This window comes from Rhinopithecus bieti, unplaced genomic scaffold (genome assembly GCF_001698545.2).
Source record: "Rhinopithecus bieti isolate Rb0 unplaced genomic scaffold, ASM169854v2 scaffold_36008, whole genome shotgun sequence".
NCBI lineage: Eukaryota > Metazoa > Chordata > Mammalia > Primates > Cercopithecidae > Rhinopithecus > Rhinopithecus bieti.
Window position 1 is genome coordinate 1,791,949 of NW_016816204.1, and position 16,170 is coordinate 1,808,118.

A 16,170-nucleotide genomic window follows, 5' to 3' on the forward strand; every position below is an offset into this window, starting at 1 on the left:
AAAATAGTTAAATGTTAAAAAAAAAAAAAAGAAAGAAAGAAAGAAAAAAGTGGCAATAACTACAACTCAATCTTGTTACCTCATTGTAATGTTGGCTACGCCTAGACTAAGTCAAGTGCAAGGTTACAGTTCCTTGGTAAAATAGAAAAGAAAAAGAAACAGCTGAGGTTAAGGGGAAAAGGTGGCATCTAGTTCATAAGAAGTCATATACCCTTTTTTTTTTTTTGATGGAGTTTCGCTCTTGTTGCCCACGCTGAAGTGCAAAGGCGCAATCTCTGCTCACTGCAATCTCCGCCTCCCAGGTTCAAGTGATTCTCCTGCCTCAGCCTCCCGAATAGCTGGGATTCAGATGCCCACACCTTTTTTTAATTATAATAAATCAGTATGTTATACTAATTGATACATTTTAATACTTATACCAAGAATTCCTTATAAATCCAATTTATCTTTAAATAAAGTATATAAATTCCATTGTTTCATAACTTAGCACAGATCTTCAAACCCACAATGATATTACTGTGAGAACAATATACTACCAAATGTACACTTAACCATAAATATTGTTGTATTCCCCATAAGGAGCTTAAGTGGATAGTAATTCAAGTTGCAATTACCAATAAGAGGCCCAAACTGATTTGTTTATATGTATCACAGATATTTTTGTTTCAAACAAAATGAAATGATTCTTTTTAAGTTTCAACAACAAATATAACCATTATCCCCATCCACAGATGACACTGCCTAGAAATAGCTGTAATGCATCACTACAGCAAGGCACTAGACGAGTACAAAAACACTGTAGTGTATACTAAAATCATCTCAGAACAACCAATAAAACAAAAATTTCATGTAGGGAGATCATGGAAGACCTTACTGAGAATATAAGATTTGAGCAGAGACTTGAGAGGGATAAGAAATAAGAAAACCTGCATATATTCAGGAGAAAAGCATTCTAATGATAGAAAACTGCAATGCAAAAATCCTATGAGGTAGGTGCATGTTCAGCATGTTTGAGGAATAGCAAGGAGGTCAGTATCACAAAATGGAGTGGGCAAGAGGGAAAGTGGCAGCAGATGGGAGTCAGACAGGGAGCCAAATGTTCAAGAGCGATGTGCTCAAGCCAATACTGGCTGGAGAGCAGATTGCTGTACATTCTAGAACTTTGAATCAGCCAGAGTGGGAGTAATTTTACCAGTAAAACAGGCAAATGCTACAAATCAGAACCTTTTCCCCTTCCAGAGAGCCAGTTTATCGTCACTACCTGTAGGCCCCTTGAAGAACTTTGTCTTTTACTGAGTGAGATCAGAAGCTACTGGATAAGTCTCCTCCTGCCTGACATCATCATTCCCACTGCTGAGTTATGACCACAGGTAAGAAAGAACAAAAGCAGGGAGACTAATTAGAAAGCTATTAATATTATCTAGGTGAGATACATTGTTAGCCTGAACCAAAGAGCCAGTGGTGAAACAGTGAGAAGTAATCAACTCACTGTCTCACTACTGGCTCTTTCGTTCAGGCTCTGGATACAAAGAACTATTCTGATTTGGATCAGTATGTAGCAACAATTACTAAGCTTCCTATCTAGAAATCAGTATCTAACTCTAACCTAAACATGTCATTCCTGGTTCTGAATTAAGACTGTTAGTTGGATGTATAAAGTACTTCAAGAAGCTCAAATAACCAGGAGTCTTAGATGCACGTTACATATCTTCAGTTATTAAGGGTTCTATTATCATTTCAACTGATCAACATATACATGTATTGAACATCTATTATAAGACACTGCAGAGAACACAAGTAAAACCTGTAATCCAAGCCCCTTCCTCAAGGAGGTTACAATCTGAAGTTTAAACTAAAGCATCCGTATATAAAAAGATAGATTCAACACAATGAAAGTATAAAATGTGTGGCAGGGCGAAGGAGTATTCTATAAATTGGAAAGGAGGAGGAAGAAATCACTGAACAGATGGGACTTGAGCTGTGCCTTGAAGGATGGATAGAGTGAGATGATGAGAAATGAACAAACGGAACAAGTAAGGGCCTAATAGTCAGTGGATCTGCAAAATGAAAGGGCTAAGACAAAGGTGGGAATGCACTTGGTGATTAAGCAGTAATCTACTCATGGCATTTAGGAGCGTGGGGAGACAGAGGTTACAACTGGGAACTATGGAGACATATACCTGAACTCCTAATTTCATCACTTACTAGCTTGGGCAAGTTACATAGGACCTTCCTGTCTTTATTTCTTCAGCAGTAGAAATTATAGTACCTACTTTATAGGACTGGTGCACAGAATACATGAAATAAAATCATATATGTATGGTACGCCACACAACCTGAAAGTTAGTAAGCAGTCACTGGTTAGCAAAACCATTTCTGGCCTTTTCCAGCCCCAGCTCCGGACCCTGCAGCCGCCAAGATGTTGATGCCTAAGAAGAACCGGATTGCCATTTATGAACTCCTTTTTAAGGAGGGAGTCATGGTGGCCAAGAAGGATGTCCACATGCCTGAGCACCCGGAGCTGGCAGACAAGAATGTGCCCAACCTTCATGTCATGAAGACCACGTAGTCTCTCAAGTCCCGAGGCTACGTGAAGGAACAGTTTGCCTGGAGACATTTCTACTGGTACCTTACCAATGAGGGTATCCAGTATCTCTGTGATTACCTTCATCCGCCCCCGGAGATTGTGCCTGCCACCCTACACCGTAGCTGTCCAGAGACTGGCAGCCCTAGGCCTAAAGGTCTGGAGGGTGAGCGACCTGCAAGACTCACAAGAGGGGAAGCTGACAGAAATACCTACAGACAGAGTGCTGTGCCATCTGGTGCCGACAAGAAAGCCGAGGCTGGGGCTGGGTCAGCAACCAAATTCCAGTTTAGAGGCGGATTTGGTCGTGGACGTGGTCAGCCACCTCAGTAAAATTGGAGAAGATTCTTTTGCATTGAATAAACTTACAGCCAAAAAACCTTAAAAAAAAAAAAAAATTACTGGCCAGGCACAGTGACTCATGCCTGTAATCCCAGGCCAAAGTGGGAGGATTGCTTGAGGCTAGGAGTGCAAGACCAGCTGGGCAACCTAGTGAGACCTCGTCTCTCCAAAAAAAAAATTTTAATTAGATAGGTGTAGTATTTTGCACCTGTAGTCAGTCCCAGCTACTCAGGAGGCTGAAGTGGGAGGGTCACTTGAGGCCAGGAGCTCAAGACCAGCCTGTGTAACACGGCAAGACTCCCATCTCAATCAATCAACTAACCGATCAATAAAAATGATTGGGAAGTGGCAATGGTTAATGAGTACAATAATTAAAAGAATAAGACCTAGAATTTGATAGCACAACAGGGTGACTATAGTCAATAATAATTTAATTGTACATTTTAAAATAACTAAAGAACATAATTGTATTGTCTGAAATACAAAGGATAAATGCTTGAGGTGATTTATCTTCAAGTCACTGGAAAAACCAAAAGTGACAATAAGAAAAGTCACAAAAAGGGCTTTGTTTGGGAAGAAGATTCTACATTCTGGTTATGTTAAGTGATACCTTAAAAGCCAAAAGAACATGTAAAATACACACACAACCAAGACTGCAGCTCACTCGCTGATGTAACAATCAGTGGGAAGGAACACATACCAGCACTCACAAACACACGAATATTCCAAAGGCACAACTATTTGACTGAACATTCTTTACTGTAGTGAAAGAACAGATGAACGTTTTGACTTGGTGACCCAAAACAGACCAAAAAGAAAAGATGTCCTCCTTTGGGGCATCTCAAAACCTGGTTACAATAAAAGAGATCATTAACATCAGCTACTTTATTCTTCTTATAATACAAATAAGACTGTAAAGGTTCCAGTAACATAATGGTACCTTGATAATGCTATAATTCTGACAGCATATATTCTAAGATAAAAGGTTCATTTGTTCAACTGGTTCTCTAGATATCCTGTAAATGTTAACAGTGAAATGTTGTGTTTTTTCCAGAATTGCTAATACTTTTAATACTTTTGTATATACTTTCTGAATAACATGTAAATGAAAAGTATAAACTTGATAATTTTCACAAAATGAACCCACCCATGTAACCAATGCCTAAACCAAGAGACAGAACATTACTAGCACTCCAGGAGCCCCCTTCATACCCTCTGTCACTTTCCCCAAACCCCCAACAAGGGTAATCAATCTCCTGACTTCTGACACTATTGATTAGTTTTACCTGCTTTTGAACTTATATAAATGGAATCATGCACTGTGTCTGGCTTCTTTCGTTCATCATGTTATTTGTGAGAACCATGCATTTTTATATGTAGTTGTAACCTGTTCATTCTGATCACCATTTAATACTCATTATGTGGTTATGTCACAAATTATATATTTATTCTACTGCTGATGGGCACTTGGAAAATTCCAGTTTGGACTATTAGTCCTGCCATGAACATTTCTGTCATGTCTTTTGGTGAATATAGACACATAATTCTGTTTTGTATAAATCTAGAAATGGAACTGCTGAGTCACAGGGCATGCATGTGTTCAACTTTTGTAAATAACTAATGAACTTTTAAGGAAAAACTATTTTTAAATCTTCATAGGGAAATATGAATGATTAATAGACTCATCAGAAAGTATGGACTCCAAAATTACTTTCAGTAGGGAAAAAACTTATTGACGTAGGATAGTTGATCCACATCATTCCCAAAGGAGGCAATTTACTTTAGAATATTTTCACCAGCAATTTAGCATATGACACTTAATAAGAGAAGTAACCAAATCCATCTTGCCCATTCTGAAACTGATGATGCTAAAATGTAGAAACAATTGAAAAGCCATTACTATCAATAAGATAAAGTAACAATTTTTTTCCCCAACATGTAACAGGAGAATATAAACACAAGTCCGAACTTTGCCTGTTGTACTCATTTAAATAGACTCTTGGAAACTGAAAGGGACTTCAGAACTAGCCTAACCTTCACGTGATCATATAAAGGTCTCCTATTTCAATGAACATGCTAATAAAATTCCTTTAATCCAAGAACAGAAAAAGAATACTAGGCAAAAACTAAGCGAATCTGAATATAGTATGGACTTTAGTTAATAATAATGTATCAAGATTGGTTCATTAATTGTAACAAATGTACCAAAGTAATGTAAAATGTTAATAATAGAAGAAGGTGAGGGATATATGGGAATTCTGTGTCTGATCTTTGCCATTTTTTTGTAAATCTAAAATTGTTCAAAAATCAAATTTTTTTTTAAGTCCAATTAAAACTCTGCAACATAATCTGCAGATTGCAATACACCTGCTAAATTCCTTTCAAAATGCAATCCAGATGCACTTTTAAAGCTGTTAGACACACATACCCACATACACATACATAAATATACTTTCTATCTATGGTCTTAGATACATAGATATATGAGGAAAGCATTCTATCCATGCCAATTTTAGTGTTGCTCCTAGCTTCAAAATTATGAACAAGGCTCTAACTTCTTTTTTTATTCCATCTAAGCCAACCTTTCTGAGTATATACTATAAGCACTTAGTGACTCATTAAGAAGCAACCCCAGCCGGGCATGGTGGCTCACACCTATAATCCCAGCACTTTGGGAGGCCAAGGCAGGCAGATCACCTGAGGTCAGGAGTTTGAGACCAGCCTGGCCAAAGTGGTGAAACCCCGTCTCTACAAAAATTAACCAGGCATGGTGGTGGGTGCCTATAATCCCAGCTACTCAGGAAGCTGAGGTAGGAGAATTGCTTGAACTCGGGAGGCAGAGGTTGCAGTGAGCCGAGATCGTGCCATTGCACTCCAGCCTGGGCGACAGAGCGAGACTCTGTCTCAAAAAAAGAAGCAATCCCCTAGTTATCGTCAAACAATAAAAGCATCCAAATTCCAAGTAAGACCGATACTCTAACAACCATATCTTTGTGGTTTAAATCATTGAGTCTTTGCTTTTACTTCAGGGGCCAAAAAAAAAAAAAAAAGAGAGAGAGAGAGAAAGGAAATAGACTGTGTACCTTTCAACTAGTAGGGAAAACAAGCATCTCCTAATACGGTGTGAGACCTAGCAAAAGGAACCCTAGGAAAGGAAGCAGGAGACCTACCCTCTGGTTTCAGTAGTAGAACACTGATTTGCTCTGTGATCCTTGAATAACTCTCGTCCTCAATTTCCATTACCCTGACTGGTATTTTAACTATAATAATTCTTCCATGAATCTGGAGGTCCTTTCTTTCTTTCAAGGAACAGAGTCTTGCTCTGTCATCCAGGCTGGAGTACAATGGCGTGATCACAGCTCACTGCAGCCTCAAATTTCCTGGCTCAAGCGATCCTTTCACCTCAGCCTCCCAAGTAGCCATAACTACAGGGGCATGCTACCATGCCCAACTAATTATTTTTTTAAATGGGGCCTCACTATATTGCCCAAGCTGGTCAGGCACTCCTGGCCTCCAGTGATCCTCACACCTCAGCCTCCCAAAGTGTTCAGATTACATGTGTGAGTTACCATGCCCAGCCTATAAAACCTTTAGAGAATCCAATAATTGTAGTAACATCCTGCCACTGAATGAATGCCTATACCCAGTGAGAAAGCAAAAGAGAAAGAGAAACGAGAGTCAGTGTCAAAGAGGAAGAATAAATGAATGAAAGAAAAGAAAAGATAAAGAAGCTGGACTGCCATTATAGCTTTCCATTTCAGTAACCTTGTATTAGTAATCAATCATACCACTATACATACTGCAAATATTTACTTGCTAGTCAGCATTATGGCACAGGTCTTGGCTTTCCTGGTTTTCTCTTTAGAAGCCTATTTGAAAACAACTGTGGTTCTGGCAAGCTTATTTCTAAATACAATTTGAAGTCTGGTTCACTTATAGCAGCAGTTGGCAAACTTTTTCTTAAAGGGCCAAATAATAAATATTTCAGGCTTTATGGACAATATAGTCTCTGTTGTAACAACTAAACTCTGTCCTTATAGTGCCAGGGCAACCACAGACAATCTGTAAACAAATGGATATGTCTGTGTTGCAATAAAACTTTGTTTACAAAATCAAGCAACCATTTATGCTACAATTTGTCAAGGCCTGCTCTATAGTAACGGGGGGCAGAAAAATCAACTGGCAATATAGATCACATGAGTTCACACCGAAATAAACTGTTCTGCTTGCAGGGAAAAAATGCTTATGAATCATGATCTTCACATACCTGCAAGTGTTCAAGTTTCCCCTGCGTGAACAGGTCACATCACCAATACCTAAGACAGAGCAGGAAAACTCTCCCTTACATGGTTGTTATGACATACAGGGGATGTGTTAATTTATATAGGCAAAATTTACAAGATGACCTGCAAAAGTAAGATACCAGGTTTTAGCAACTTTAATGATAAACATAGAAACCCATACCTGATTAACCTCAACCACTACTTCTTCCATATAATAAGCCGAATTAATTAAGATAAATGCCAAGGTAACTGGCTTTCCTAGGAGAGCTGCCCTGTTTCCATGCAATCTAGTCGGTTTACACCAGCAGACCCTTGGTCATCCATAACCTATTAAATTTCCAAGAGGCCCGAGTAACTGTTTGAGGTAGCACAGTTCTGATTTATTGGGGTTGTTTACCAATATGGTCTAATCAGGCTAAGATCAGATCTATTATCCCTTAGGGTGTACCATAGTAAAAATATTCTATTGTGCAACAGTCACCTCACTAAACTCATCCCCATGTTAGCTACCAAGTGTTCAATAGCAGGCTGGAGCAAAGAGCCAGCCCACAAGGATCAAGCAAGTGCCTTTTTAAAAACTAATCTTAAGTTCCTCTACATGGCTTTGCAAAGCAAAAACCATGCCAAATAGTAAAAAAGGCACTTACTTGACTCCCACAGGCCAGCTCCACACTCTAGCAGCTAAGATGTCACTGGCATGGTACATGGAGAGTGAGGTGGAAACGATATCTTGCCAATCACTGTAGGAATGGTAGTGAAAGACCTAAAAGAATAGAAAAAAGTAAAGTAAATGTCAAAGGTAAAGGCCCTCTTGAGTCTGCTAATGTGGGTACCTCAGCATATAATGCCAAAGAAGAAAGAAAGTCTGAAAAGACCTTGTTTAAGTCATTCTTAGCCACTATTTATTTCAGTGACCCTTAGGACAAGAGAGCACTTTTTAAAAAAATGACTTGTAACCTAGAATAAATCCAGATTGACTGTAAGAAACTCTGAAATACTTTTTTCAGAAATAAAGTATTACATATTTGGGCAGGGCGCAGTGGTTCACACCTGTAATCCCAGCACTTTGGGAGGCCAAGGGGGGTGGATCACCTGAGATTGGGAGTTCAAGACCAGCCTAACCAACATGGAGAAACCCTGTCTCTACTAAAAATACAAAATTTGCAGGGCATGGTGGTGCATGCCTGTAATCCCAGCCACTCGAGAGGCTGAGGAAGGAGAATTGCTTGAACCCGGGAGGCAGAGTTTGCGGAGAGCCAAGATTATGCCACTGCACTCCAGCCTGGGCAACAGAAGCGAAACTCTGTCTCAAAAAATAATAATAATAATAAATATTTGATAATCACATAAGCTCAACAAATATAAAAATTGGGAGTTAGCTGGCTGTGTTGGTGTGTGCCTGTAGTCCCAACTATTCAAAAGGCCAAGTCAGGAGGACTGCTTGAACCCAGGAGGTCAAGGCCAGCCTGGGCCTGGGCAACAAGCAAGACCCCAACTCTAAAAAATGCTGGGGTGGTGGGGCGGGACTGAAGTAACAGCTTGTAAACCAATTTTTTTAGAAATATTTTTAGATTAAAGAAGAAAAAAATTGGCCATGCGTGGTAGCTCATGCCTCTAATCCCAGCACTTGGGAGTCCACGGTGGGCGAATCACGAGGTCAGGAGTTCGAGACCAGCCTGGCCAACATGGTGAAACCCCATCGCTACTAAAAATACAAAAATTAGCCGGGTGTAGTGGAGCGCACCTGTAATCCCAGCTACTCGGGAGGCTGAGGTAGGAGAACTACTTAAACCCGGGAGGCGGAGGTTGCAGTGAGCCAAGATCGTGCCATTGCACTCCAGCCTAGGCGACAGAGCGACACTCCAACACCATACACACACACACACACACAAAAATGAAGAAAGAGGAAAAAAAATTTTCACCCCGTCTCTGTGCTTCCAGAATATAAAAAACTGACAGAACCTTAACAAATAATGAAGAAATAAGAAATATTTTTTAAATTAAAAAAGTCTTAGGCTATCCACTAGTTTCAGGCTTTCACTAGTTTCAGAAACAAGTTTACAAACTTTAGAAACCTTGGAGCACTAAATTTTTAAAAATTCTGGTTCATTTGCCAAGTCACACAACTCTTTGGTAGGGGTTCTGTTTGAAAATGATTGGAAATCATTCCAAAACAAGAAAAATATAAAAGGCCCTTTCACATACCACTATCTCCTCTCCCCATACCTATACTTTTCACAGGTAAAATAATTTGTGAAAATTATTACAGAAGTATAATTTGTGTAGTTAGCAAGAAAACCAGCACTAACAAGGCAGGCAGATCACCTGAGGTCAAGAGTTCAAGACCAGCCTGGCCAACATGGTGAAATCCCATCTCTACTAAAAATACTAAAATTAGCCGGGCCTGGTGGCAGGCATCTGTAATCCCAGCTACTCAGGAGACTGAGGCAGAAGAATCCCTTACACTTGGGAGGCGGACGTTGCGGTGAGCCGAGATCGCGCCACTGCACTCCAGCCCAGGGAACAAGAGTGAGACTTCGTCTCAAAAAAAAAAAAAGAAAAAAACAAAACTCTTCCATTACTGGAGGTCCATCCAGCACTCTTTCCCTTCAGAACCATGGAAGAAACAAACAGGCAACTAAGTTCTAATCATTCCTCAGGCACTGGAATCTATCAAATAAAAGAGGCAAAAGTATTTTTTCATTCTAATTAAGTTTTAGCCAAAAGACTATTGTACCACCCCTAACTAAAATATGCTTAAAATTGGTCACCATTTGTAACAATCTTCAATTTGTACAGATCTCAAATAATTTCATGAGAATGGAAGATTCACTGTTAATAGTATATCTGGCCAGACTTATATCCTGGGTGCCTAACTAACATTTTAATTTTGGCTTGTGTTTGCTTGCCTTAGCTATAGTCCCTGGAAACCACCCAATTTATTAGTGTTTCCCTTGCTGCCTCAGCATTTCTCGTTGATGCACTATAGCAAATCATTTGGAGGGACAACCTGAATGAAGCTCTGCCCTGTGTACTCTGCAAAAATGCTCAAACCATTGCAAGAATGTTGGAAATGAAAGACAACAGCATGAAATTGAGAAGATAAAAAATGTTATCAGAGATTGTCTTTTTAAAACAACGACTTCAAAGTAAGAATATACAACATTGACTAATACATACAGATTATTAAAACAAATATTTATTTCATACCAACTACCTGTCTCAAAAGTACGCCCCTCATTTCTAGACCTTAATTTTCTTTTGCTTGCCCCATAAAACCATGACACAATTCAAGAACAGCCTTTTTACCATAAAAGGAGCACCTCCTTTTACAAAATAAAGCAGATAGTACCCAAATTGCAGATAATTCCAAACACACAGAAAAGAAACAATGAATTAATGCCAACAAATTTCCACCCACAGCTTTTCTGCACTTGAAAAATCTGAGAATTTTAGTAACCCAGGCTTTTGCTGCAGCAGCTCAATCCCCCATGAGTTCACTGTATTGTGGCAGATGCTGCTCTGCATTTCGTACAAGACATGTTCATCTGTGTAATAAAACATTCTTCTTCTCTGCCTTCTCTCAGGAAGTACAAAGGATTTTCCCAGGAATATGATAAACGAGGACATTACACACCAAAAAAGGAAAACTGGCTTTTTTGAAAGTCAAAACAGCATTCCTAGTCTAACTTTAAAATGACATAATAAATTCCTCTTTCCTGTCCCCAGAATATTCAGCAAAAGTCTGTCAGTCAACAGAGGTTTAAATATATGAAATAGAGACAGAAATGCCAAAGTAGTTAAAATGAATGAACCAGAACCACATGTATCAACTAAATAAGGTTTTCTTGCTTTTGTTTGTTTTTTTTTTAAGAAACACAGTCTTGGGCCGGGCGCGGTGGCTCACGCCTATAATCCCAACACTTTGGGAGGCCGAGGCGGGCGGATCATGAGGTCAGGAGATGGAGACCATCCTGGTTAACACAGTGAAACCCCGTCTCTACTAAAAAATACAGAAAATTAGCCAGGAATGGTGGCGGGCGCCTGTAGTCTCAGCTACTCGGGAGGCTGAGGCAGGGGAATGGCATGAACCCGGGAGGCAGAGCTTGCAGTGAGAGGAGACCGCGCCACTGCACTCCAGCCTGGGCGACACAGTGAGACTCTGTCTCAAAAAAAAAAAAAAAAAAAAAAAAACAAGAAACACAGTCTTGCTCTATCCCCAGGCTGGAGTGCAATGGCCCAATTATAGTTCATTGTAACCTCAAACTACTGGCCTCAAGTAATCCTCCCACCTCAGCCTCCCAAAGTGCTGGTGTTACAAGTATGAGCCACTGTGCTGGCCTAATTTTTTTTTAAGTATTAAGAGAAAAAAAAAAAAAAAAAAAGGCCAGGCGTAGTGGCTCATGCCTGTAATTGCAGCACTTTGGAAGGCAGAGGCAGGCAGATCACTTGAGGTCAGGAGTTCAAGACTAGCCTGGCCAACATGGCGAAACTCCGTGTCTACTGAAAATACAAAAATTAGCTGGGTGTGGTGGCGCATGCCTATAGTCCCAGATACTCAGCAGGCTAAGGCAGGAGAATCACTTGAAGCCAGGAAGCGGAGATCACAGTGAGTCGAGATCGCACCACTGCACTCCAGCCTGGGTGACAGAGGGAGACTCCATTCCAAAAAAAAAAAAAAAGATTTGAAAAAGGATACATACAGTGTAATCCTTTTTTTTTTTTTTTTTTTTGAGACAGAGTTTCGCTCTTGTTGCCCAGGTGGAGCACAATGGCATGATCTCGGCTCACTGCAACCTCTGCCTCCCAGGTTCAAGCAATTATCCTGCCTCAGCCTCTCAAAAAGATGGGATTACACACACACACACACACACACACACACACAGACATATATATAGAGAGAGAGAGAGCGCGCGCACGTGAGAACGAGCGCAAAAAGATAAAGACACTCATGGGATGGTAAACACCAAATTTAAGAGAATGTTACTTTTGGGAGAAAGGTCTAAGGAAGGGTACTTGGGGGCAGTAATTATAATCATAATATTCAATTTCTCAAGCTAAAAGTTGTACATTATATTATTCTACTTCTTTTATAGACATGACACATTTCATAATTTAAAATAAAAGATTTTTGTCCTTGTACATCTGATTGAACATAACGTAACTTCCTTATAAAGGACCACCCCACCTCCACCAAAAAAGAAAAAAAACCCTCAGGTGATGGAACGGCCTTTCCAAGTGAGCTCCTTTGACAGCACTCCCATCAGTTTACCTTCTGCCTTTTCTTCCATTAGTGTTATGACTTTCTAACACTGGCTGTGATGTGACCTTCGGATCCATAACTCAAGGGTCTCAGCTTGTCTCCACTTTTCATCTTACATAGAATACCCATTTTAGGCAAGAAATCTATTATAGTTTCCTTTCATTTTCCACTTTTTCATGTTAAAAGCTCTAGAAATCATTAAAAAGAAAGCCATTAGCCAGGCGCTGTAGCTCACACCTGTAATCTCAGCACTTTGGGAGGCCGAGGGGGGCAGATCATGAGGTCAGGAGATCGAGACCATCCTGGCCAACATGGTGAAACCCCACCTCTACTAAAAAATACAAAAAATTAGCTGGGTGTGGTGGTGGCGCGTGCCTGTAGTCCCAGCTACTTGGGAGGCTGAGGCAGAAGAATTGCTTGAACCTGGAAGGTAGAGGTAGCAATGACCTGAGATCGCACCACTGCACTCCACCCTGGGTGACAGTGCGAGACTTCATCTCCAAAACAAAACAAAACAAAACATAAAGCCATTATATATTCAAAGTTTACCCAACTTTGTGGCAGTTGGCCACACTGAGAACTCGAATTCATTCTGAATCAAACACCAATGCAGGATGAGATATTAAACTTAAAGAAAGCACTGACTAGAGTTCAGCTCTCCATTAAGTAAATGAATATTCCAAAATTCTGTAATATGTTACACTAAAATTCTGTTTTACTATCTCAACTGTGCTTAGACAGCATTTTAACGTTTAAGTCACAGCTGAAAATAAAAGAAAACAAGGTTTCATTTTCTTTGGGGTTAAAACAATAAAGAAACAAAATCAAACTATTAACATCTATATCTATATCTAGTCAGATATTCACACAAAGTACACCCTAGGGGCCCTCTCAAAAAAGAAAAAAAACACCAGAAAATCAATTTTTCCTGTCTGTTCAGCAAGTGTCTAGCACCAGCACTCACAGATGAGGAAAAAGGGGGAAAGAGAGAGAAACTAACAGATCAAGACAGATATAACCTGGTATTCTTCTGTTTACAAAAAATGTAATTGCATCCAAAGCAAATGGAAAACCTTCAATCTTCTCATTAGGTTTTTACTACTTCTTCCATTCTACTCTATCTTTAAATACTTCTTTAAAGTATTCTGACATCTGTATTTTCTGTTTTAAAATGAAAAATAGTTTTTTATCACACTTGGCCACTTGCCACAGCCCTGCTTCATGGCAGCTATCAGAATTCTGGCAGTACAAAATACAGGATACGACAGAATGGAAAATACACAAGATTACACTTGTGTAAAAATCCAAAATGTGAAAATCCAAAATAAACACTTCCAAAAATCTGCCTTCTTTGGAAATATATATATACAGAAAGAATCTACAGTTGGCAGCACCTCTCTGAAATAGTTCCTTTCTCTCTTCTGCAGTGTCCAGCATGGCCCACACTCCCACCAATCATGCCAGGTAGATGCCACTGTATCAATTTCTCAAATTTTTTTTTTTTTTTTTTTTTTTTTTTTTTTTTAGAGATAGGGCATTTCACTCTATCACCCAGGCTAGAGTACAGTGGTGCAATCAAAGTTTACCGTAGCCTCGGCTCAAGAGATCCTCCTGCCTCAGTCTCCCAAAGTGCTGGGATTACAAGTGTGAGCCACTGAGCCTGGCCCCAAATTACTTTTAACATAATAGCTCTACAATCTTCTTTCATTACTATTTTTACTTAGCATTTTATTTAGTCCTGCTTGTTCAGCACAATCGGAACTGTTTTAAGAGTATTAGCTGCTTCATGAATCAAAGAGAAGTCATTCCGTCTTGACATTCCCATAATTCCATCACTGTAGTATCTGGGCACAGAGAACAAGATGATCTACAGCTGTGTTACCCACAGGGTTGAAGGATTTAGGAAATAGTTTCTAGGACTATTTGACTCTCACTCACCCAACATGGACTGAATGTCTATGTGACTGATACTACACTAGGCTCAGTTCACAGAGCTGGAAGAATTTAAGGGCTACTATGCCTATTGACTCCTGCAGGCAACTAATCACTTAAGGATTTCACACCTAGGATTCCTACAGTGTTACTACAAAATAAAACACACTTTCTGCTTCAGGCTGGCAAGGTACAACTCAGAATTAATAAATTACTAGTATAGGCCCATCTTACTTCAGTACTCTGACCTTAACTGCTTTCTTCCTTCTCTCAACTCTCCAACTGTCTGGGCTTTCCACATCTTCACCTCTTCCTCCACTCCCTTCGGCAATTTGGATTAGAGAAAAGAAAACAAAGGTGAAAGATGAGACTACAGGCATAATGAACTGTTTAAGGGGAATACAAGGTAAATTGTTCATGAAGATGTCAGAAATAATTATGAAAACTGTCCTAAAGAGGAACTTGAAGGCTGTTTTTCTTCATTTCAAGCTCTTGGCCCTTGTGAGAATAAGCAAATATGTGATACCTGAGTTTATGATTTTACACAAGCCATCTAATGAAATAACATAATTAATTGTAAAGTACTGTATAAAAATACAACACGTTTTATAATTTTAAGTTATTTTTTTTTTAACTGAACATGGTGGTGCGTGCCTGTAGTCACAGCTACTGAAGAAGCTGAGGCAGGAGGATCACTTTAGCCCAGGAGTTCAAGACCAGTCTGGACAACATAGTGAGACCCCCCACCTCAGAAAAATAAATAAAAATTAAAAGCCCTTTAGGTTCACCTAATCAAGCATCCTTATTTAACTGACAAAAATATTAAGACCAAAGGGGTTAAGTCACTTGTCCAAGAACAAACAGCAAGTTAACAGAACGAAGAAGAACAGACCCAGTTCCTATTATACCACTTGGCACCAAATTCTCTTCAATTACTTTTGTTTTGGTGGGAAATACACACACACACACACACACACACACACACACACACACACACCCCACTCACCACAACTACCTCTTCATTTATTTAACTATCTCAGAAAACTAATAATAAAAATATTTTGTGATGGTACAGCAATCCTTGGCTCCCATAAGATTTCAAAAGGCGAGTCAGGTGCAGTGGCTCATGCCTGTAATCCCAGACTTTGGGAAGCCGAGGCGGGTGGATCACTTGAGGTCAGGAGTGCAAAACCAGCCTGGCCAAAAAGGTGAAACCCCACCTCTACTAAAAATGCAAAAATTAGCCAGGTGTGGTGGTGTGCACCTATAATCCCAGCTACTCGGGAGGCTGAGGCAGGGGAATAGCTAGAAATCAGGAGGCAGAGGTTGCAGTGAGCCGAGACCGCACCACTGCCCTCCAGCATGGGCGACACAGCAAGATTCTGTCTCAAAAAAAAAAAAAAAAAAGGCTCACCAACAGCATTACAAATATAATCTCTCTTCCGGTAGAGAAGATATGGTAGTCCGGCCAGGTGTGGTGGCTCACACCTATAATCCCAGCACTTTGGGAGGCCGAAGCAGATGGATCACGTGAGGTCAGGAGTTCAAGACCAGCCTGGTCAACGTGGTAAAACCCCACCTCTACTAAAAATAAAAAAATTAGCCGGGCATGGTGGCAAGTGCTTGTAGTCCCAGCTACTCAGGAGGGTGAGGCAGGAGAATCGCTTGAACCCAGGAGGTGGAGGTGTCAGTGAGCTGAGATTATGCCACTGAACTCCAGCCTGGGCGACAGAGCAAGACTCTGTCTCAAAAAAAAAAAAAAAAAA

At 40.0% G+C, this 16,170-nt stretch overlaps 1 protein-coding gene and 1 pseudogene across 3 annotated transcripts in view; one reads left to right on the forward strand and one right to left on the reverse strand.

Annotated features, from left to right (window-relative positions):
• Window positions 1-16,170, reverse strand: part of MCU (mitochondrial calcium uniporter) — a 214,478-nt gene that overhangs the window by 184,227 nt on the left and 14,081 nt on the right. Inside the window, exons 2-3 of one of the 2 annotated variants that reach the window (XR_001881944.1) lie at window positions 7,857-7,972; window positions 7,194-7,242 (exon numbers count right to left, since the gene is read on the reverse strand). The exons of the other annotated variant lie outside the window; for it this stretch is intronic. The gene's annotated coding sequence lies outside the window, so the exon portion shown is untranslated. The remainder of the gene's footprint in view (window positions 1-7,193; window positions 7,243-7,856; window positions 7,973-16,170) is intronic. 2 annotated transcript variants of the gene reach the window in all.
• Window positions 2,404-2,978, forward strand: LOC108516881 (40S ribosomal protein S10 pseudogene; annotated as a pseudogene). Its single transcript, XR_001881945.1, has one exon. The product of XR_001881945.1 is annotated as a 40S ribosomal protein S10 pseudogene (transcript).